The sequence below is a fragment of the Eumetopias jubatus genome, unplaced genomic scaffold (genome assembly GCF_037043125.1).
Source record: "Eumetopias jubatus isolate StellerSeaLion01/CBP00866 unplaced genomic scaffold, mEumJub1_p1.0 scaffold_14, whole genome shotgun sequence".
Classification (NCBI taxonomy): Eukaryota; Metazoa; Chordata; class Mammalia; order Carnivora; family Otariidae; genus Eumetopias; species Eumetopias jubatus.
In genome coordinates, this window is record NW_028274820.1 from 91,641,817 (window position 1) to 91,649,137 (window position 7,321).

The 7,321-nt window shown below is 45.0% G+C and overlaps 1 pseudogene; it reads right to left on the bottom strand.

The window, feature by feature from the left end:
- Window positions 1–3,439: 3,439 nt before the first annotated feature.
- On the bottom strand, window positions 3,440–5,999 carry LOC114211633 (protein Shroom3 pseudogene; annotated as a pseudogene).
- Between the last annotated feature and the right edge of the window lie 1,322 nt (window positions 6,000–7,321).

Here is a 7,321-nt window from a genome sequence, read left to right on the forward strand (position 1 = left end):
TGAGGTTGATGCTTCCAGTAATAGAGACTCACCTGGGACCAAGTCTAGGCTCTAAGTGTACTGCCCAGAGAACACTGCTGGCCCTGGTGAGTTCCAGGCATAGAAAGGTGACTTAAAACATTTTTGGGAAGGCATTCCAAAACATGGGGATGCCTGAAACATGGGGGCAAAGAGCAGGAGCACCTCTGGCACAGGTCGAAGAAAGATATTGTTAAAGATGGCTATTAGTTTACCAAAATCCATTTCTTTTTCTTAGAGGCAGACAGCAAGATTATATTTCCAGGTTTCCTTAGTGTTAGGTGTGACCCTGTGAGTTCTAGTTAGTGAATTGGATGTGAATGTATGTAAAGAAGTGAGATATGCCACTTCCTGACCTAACCCATACATTCTTCCTACAGGACATTCTGCTCTCTTTGCCTTTCCCTTATTGGATGTATGTCAAAATTCAGGATAGGCTTGGGAGCTATGTTTCAAAGATGACCTACCTTGTCTTGATTGTCTGGATCATTTAGTGAAGCATAACCCTTTACCCCCACGGCAAATTAAATTTGGAAAAGAAATACACTTCTTCTTTTTTTTTTTTTTTTTACTTCTATTGCATTAGACCACTGAGTTTTCAGAGCCTAGGTGTTATAGTAGCTAAATTAATACAGTAATAATTTAAGACTGTATAATTTATGTCAGAATTCTTAGTTATTAAAATTAAGCGTGTGAAATAATTTAGAAAAGGAGATTGTTGCCACTAAAGGCCAAAATAAGTTTATTGAGCATTTTGCGCTAAAATTAGACGTAGCTGTTAACATTAACTTCACATGTAAGAGAAATACTATAGATGTAGTCTGTCTTAGTTTTAGCAAGGTTATATGATTACATTTCTCATGGATCCCTTTTAGCTGTGTACTTACAAATAAAAGCGTAGGAGCTATGTCAACCTGGTGGAAGTTTCTAGTCAAGTTCCAACACCTCTGTCATTGTTTCTCTTTTCTTCATTTTTAGTAGCAACTTCAGTAGAGACAGATGAAGAATGCTTATCTAATTTGTAGGTGATGAAAACCAAGATGAGATAATATGATATGTCAGAATCAAGATTCAAAATGATAGACTGAAAAGATGGACTGAAATAAAGAAAATGAAATTCAGCAAAAATAAATGTAAGATATGGAATTGAGTTTCAATGTAACTTACCTCAATATGACAGATATGGCATGTTGTAAAGGGTAAAATTGAGGACATTTCTCAAAGGAGCTGTTCAAAATCCACAACTTGCCAGATAAGTCACCAAAATGATACTATAGTTGCTCCTAAAAATATCGCTCAGATAAAGATTAGGAGTACAGATAGATCTGGAAACCTTAAAACAGAGATTCTCAGTAGAGGTTTTTTTTTTTTTTTGAATTTGTAGGTGTATTTTTTTTTTAATCATTCCATGCTTATGGCATAGGAAGCATTATTAGCCAGCCATGCTACACATCCTATAATACATGAGCCAGGTCAAGACTTCAAAGAATTGTCTTCCATCATTTATGAACTTCAAATATCCTACAGGATGTTAGTATGGGCAAACATTATTTATAATCACCTAAGCTTAAAACCTAACTACAGTTAACATAAAATCTTAAAGTATTATTTACAAGGTATTAATTTTTCAGGTATAAAACTACTATGTGTAAAAAGGGAAGCTTATACTTTGGTTTTTGATCAGAACTTTACTGGGAGATATCTACAAGTTCAGAAAACTATGTCACTGGTAGTCATACTATTCACTTCTATATTAGCTGGCATTTGATGTTGGTGCATTAATGGAGATTTTATGTATAGGTGCAATCATCTCTTTTCTTTGTTATGTCTGCTCTTGTAATCTTTTGCATATTGAAGTACACATTATTATATGCTACTCTTTAAAAACATCTCATTTATATTATACTTAGGATTTTAATTTTTTTTACTATCTTTAGATTTCTTCATTTCATTAAGGTTTTCACAAAATACAAAACTCAGACATAATTGTCTATGTCCACCCCAAAATAGAATAAAATGCGTGGTTAGCACACAAACTTAATGATCTTTCTCATTTTATTTATTTATTTATTTATTTGTTGGAGGCTTTACAATTTTCTTCTCTATCTATGTTACTTCTTAAGGCTTTAAGGCTTTGCAGACCCTTCATTAATGAGTACTCTATTTGTCCTCAGGGTACACTGCCCACAGGCAAGGAATGCCACTATAGATACATTCCTGAGGGTGACACACACTGATCTATGTTGCCTCAGCCTTTTAAAAACTAAACAACCAATCAGCTGTCCTCTAATCAGTTCTCACAGTTTCATTAAGTCTCTTTCTACTACAAAGTAATAATAGAAGGGGATAAGTTCCCAGCAGCATTCAAGCTCTCACCAATCCACCAAGAAGGGTGAGAAGGAAAACACTGGCTTCTTCCAGGATAGAATTGTTTCCTTTTATCCAGAAAAACCTCAATAACCTGTAGAGTTCATATATATATATATGTTATATATATATGTTATATATATATATAATTTTGAAGATTTATTTATTTTAGAGAGAGTGAGAGCAAGAATGTGGGGAGGGGCAGATGGAGGAGAGGGAGAGAGAGAGAATCCCAAGCCGACTCCCCGATGAGGACGGAGCTTCATCCCACCACCCTGAGATCATGACCTGGGCTGAAATCAAGAGTCCCACGCTCAACCTACAGAGTCACCCAGGCTTGAGCTGCCCTCAACAACCTGTATAGTTTAAATGGTGGTTTAGAGAGAAACATTTTTAGATTAAATTATGTTGAAATAAAGGGCAATCTTTTGGTTGGGTATTTCAGAAGAGGTTGAAGTGGAGAGGAAGTTCGTGTTGGTAAAGTACCACTGAAAGTACATTCCCCACCAGCAGTCATTTCGTGTGCCAGCTTTGGGGGCAGAGCCGGGGCCCCTGCCTTAGGAATGAAATCCAAGGCAAGAACCTCCAGCACACAGCTGACTTGCTCCTAGCCAGGTTTGATCTTGTTACCCAGCTTTTTGCTGCTCAGTGAGGAGTGCTCACTTCATTTTCACAAAATGCCGGTAATCCTGGAATTGGTCCTCCGAAGGGTAGTTGGCCAGGATGTCCAGTCTCACACATTCCCTTTCACCCAGGGGGGCCACCGCGCTTTCCGGAAACGCAGCCCCTTCCTCTGCGAGCCCAGGGGCTCCCCTGGCTTGGCCTCCCCTAGGACCCCCACCTCGGACATCTCCTGTGGCTCCAAGCAGGAGCCCTTCTTCTGCTGGGTGGGGGGGAGTGGCCAGTGGAAGAGGAGAGAAGGCAGGCTCAGCGCAGACCCCCTCCAGGCGGTGGGGGGCGGGGTCGCCCTCGCCCGGGGTCACATGGTGCGGCTCACGCAGGACGTGCTGGGAGGCCGAAGCCGGCGGGAGCCTCTGCCCTAAGAGGTGGCGCGTCAAGAGAAGGTGGTCTCGAGGTCGCGGGCCTGCGCGCCCTTAATGCTGTTCTGGTCAGCGCGGCTGAGCGGGCGTCTGCGCGGGTGACTTGGGCGCAAGGGCCTGTGGTCCCGCCACACGGCCTCCTTCCCCTCGCTGAAGAGCTGAAGGTGCTCCAGCTGCGGAGCCGGTGAGTGTGTGGCCTCGGGGTTGGGGGGGGGACCAGAAACTTCTTCCGGCTTTGGCTCCCCGTTTTTTTTTTTTTTTTTAAGATTTTATTTCTTTATTTGACACAGAGAGACACAGTGAGAGAGGGAACACAAGCAGGGGAGTGGGAGAGGGAGAAGCAGGCTTCCCTCTGAGCAGGGAGCCCGATGCGGGGCTCGATCCCAGGACCCTGAAATCATGACCTGAGCCGAAGGCAGACGCTTAATGACTGAGCCACCCAGGCGCCCCGGCTCCCCGTTTTTGAAGTGTTGCTCCCCATTGCCTAGGGCTTCAGCGGATTCAGAGAACCGGATGTTGGTTTTTGTCTCCTGGAAGTCGTCGTTTCCCAAAGCATTGAAAGTTGGGACCGGCCTCTTGGGCCGATAGTTGTGGCAGTGAGTGGAGCTGCCCGCGCTTGAACGTCTCTGGCTCCCTTGGTCCCGCTGCTCCATTTTGGAAACCTCCAGCCCCAAGCAGTGGGGCTTCCTGCACTGAAAGCCTTGCACAATCTGCGCCTGCCCAGACTGGATGTGCACTGGTGCGGTGGGCAGGGTGGCTCCTCATACCTGGGTTCTGAGCAGTGGGAAGAGACCAAGGCACAGGCCCTCCCCTCTAACCTTGGATAGGAAACTAGCCTGGCCACCTGGCTCCTGTGATTAGGAACAGCTTTCCTTCCAGCGTTCTCCGCGTGGGTGTTGACTGCCCAGGTGGGCAGGCATCCAGGGCTCCCCCTCCCAGCTCTGGGCTGCCTTGCCTTCTTAGACTTCTAAGAATGTTCTGGAAAGAGGAAAAGGACGACTTGGTCCTGCCAAAGTTGCTTCACAGGTTCTGGGCGAGGCCTTCTTTTCTCTAGCCTCTGCGGGTCTTTGTGGAAATCGCCCGCCCAAGGCTCTGGATGCCTGGAAGATCTCTCGTCTTCATCCACTCGCCTGAGGGGATTGGAGGCTGTGGTAATTAGAAGATGAGCTGCTGCTGTCGTTGCTCTTTCTCTCACTGGAATATGAGCTGTTGCCTTGGAGAGGGGTGGGATGTCTCTTCGGAGAGGTATTCTCTTCGTTTTCAGGTACTGAAGAGAAATGGACTTTGGAAGGGATACATTTGGCTGTAGTTTCAAGCTTCTCTCCTGGGGACATTGACTCATGTTCTAGGGGCTCATCGAAGTCAAACCCAGGTCTGCCAGATCCATTTTGGTTTCCATTCTCATCAAGAGTAGCCATCTTTTCGTAAGCTCCCTGAGGAGCTGTATATCCAGTTTCCTTGGCTAGTGCAAGGTGGAGTGTGCTCTTAGTACCCATGGAAGGCTGGGGCACCTGGGCAGAGTGTACCAGGTAGATGTCAGTCAGCATCAGAGTTGGTCAGGTTGGGCCTTCTGGATGTAATTCTGCTTGGGCTGTACTGGGGGCACTATTCTCTAGACTCTTCTCGAGCACAGTATGCGACTGTTCCTCTATGAAGGGAGTTTTTAGAGAGCCTGCAGAGTTTGCCTGAGGCTGGCAGAACCATTTCTGATCGAGGCTAGATGAAGAGCTAAGTGGCTCTCAGTGCTGAAAGGCTGCAGGCTGACATTGTGAGCTGGGGATGCGCCCTATTTAGGAGGCATGTTGTCAGTAGCGGTCTCCAAGGAACTGGGGCACTGCTGGCTACATGACAGGGGTGGCTCTCCCTTGCCCAGAGGAACATTATGCCTTTTATCCTAAGCCTGACCATCTGCTGATGCTCAGGCCTACTACCTTGGAGAAGCAGAGCTGAAGAGTTCACCTCATAGTCTGCTGAGACTGCCCCTGGGGAGTCTTGACATAGCAAGTGTCTGGCTGTCACATCCTTTCTAGGAGGCAACCTTGAACAGAAGTGATATCCATGGAGCCTGAACACTGGCCAGAGATGCCAGGGGGTGGATGATCAAAGATGCTAGAACTGGGAGAAGGAGCTATAAGGGAAGTCTCGTTACAGAGGTACCTGAGCTGATTAGTGCTGCTGGTGGACTTGCCAGGGGAAAGAAGATGGCAGGGTGGGTATCCTCCGCTATTCCAGGCTCCCTTTACTCTCCTGGGAGCTGCACTGTCAGGGCCCTACCTCACATTAGCACGGTCATAGTTGTAGAGGAGCTGAAATGGTAGCTTTGGGGCTAAGGAGTGCCAGCTGTGCCCTGAGATGTTTAACATCATGCTGGCATCAGGTTGGTTCTCCCCAGATTTGATGAGAATGTCAAGAGTGAGGTCGGCCTGCAGGTTCACCACACTTTTGCTTCAGCCAAAGCTTTGTTCCTCCTGATTGTGCTGCTTTCCTGAGCTGGGGGTCAGAAATGAGGTTGTTTGGGCTAAAGGAGTCAGAGGTGACAGTGTCTGAAGCTTCAGATCTGTACATGAAGCTCATCGCCTCTGGCGTGGCCACGGCCACCCTCAGGGCTGCATGGGGCTCCAGGCCAACCCTGAGTTCAAACCTCACTGCTGCTCAGGGGCTTAGCCACACTCAACCATGGGCCGTTTGGCCATGACGTGCCTACAGCAGCTATGATGGGCAGGTCCTGGGGGCAGGGCTTGAGGGGGCTGAATCCAGATATATTCAAATATTAATTATTTGAAATCATTGTTGCAGGTAGATTAATTTTTACTAATGAATTTGAAGGATTGTAAAGAGCATTACAAAATATTTGTTATAAAAAGAGGTGTTGAATCATATAGGTTCAAAAAACCACTCCTCTAAATGTCTACATCTCACCTATAAAAGGGTTTGATGTCCTCTAGAATTTAGAATTATAGTGATGGTTTGTGATGTGGTAATAAGGAATTTAGAGTACAAGCCATTTAAGGAAAATGTCAGATATTTGGGAATAAAGAGGATGTGAGAGGAACTTTATTGAGCATATGCTATGCACCAAGTATTATGCTAATTTATTGTTCTTTTTTATGTCATTTTTTAAAATGTTTACAATCAACTGTTGAGGTAGATATTATTTCTCCATTTAAAACTGCGGAAACTCAAGAGCATTTAAGTAACTTGTCTGGAACGGAAAGCTATTTTATTGTGAATACGGGATTGAGACCCAACTCTTTGGGTTCAAAGCCTAAACTCTTAACCACTGTGCAAGAGAAGATTAACTGGGGCATAATAGCTGTCTCCAGTTCCTGAAAGGGCTGATGTTCAAAAAGAATAGGTTTTACCTGGGCCATTCCAGAGCTATAAAGCTTGGAATAGTGAAGAGAAATTAAAGAGTGGTAGATTTTGGCTCAGTTTAAAGAACTTTATCACAACTAGTTATCCCTCAAGAAAATGGACTGCCCCAGGAGGTACTGACTGGAAAGGATATCAGCAAACAATAAAATTCAGTATTGATTATCTTGGGTCAGAATTACTGAAGAAACATTTTCTTCATTTGTGTCAGAGGTTAACACAGTTTTGTTTTAAAAGATTTTATTAGAGAGAGAGAGAGAGCGGGGGGGTAGGGCAGAGGGCAAGGGAGAGAGAGAGAATCTCAAGCAGACTCCCCGCTGAGCACAGAGCCCCAAATGTGGCTCGCTCCTACGACCCATGAGATCATGACCTGAGCGGAAATCAGTAGCCAGATGCTTAACCAACTGAGCCATTCAGGCACCCCTAGATGTTAACTCAGTTTTAACTCAGATTCAGTGACTCTTCTGAATTATTTTTTTCAACCTTCTACATGGAAGTCCCTTCTATAATACCCTGACATGTAA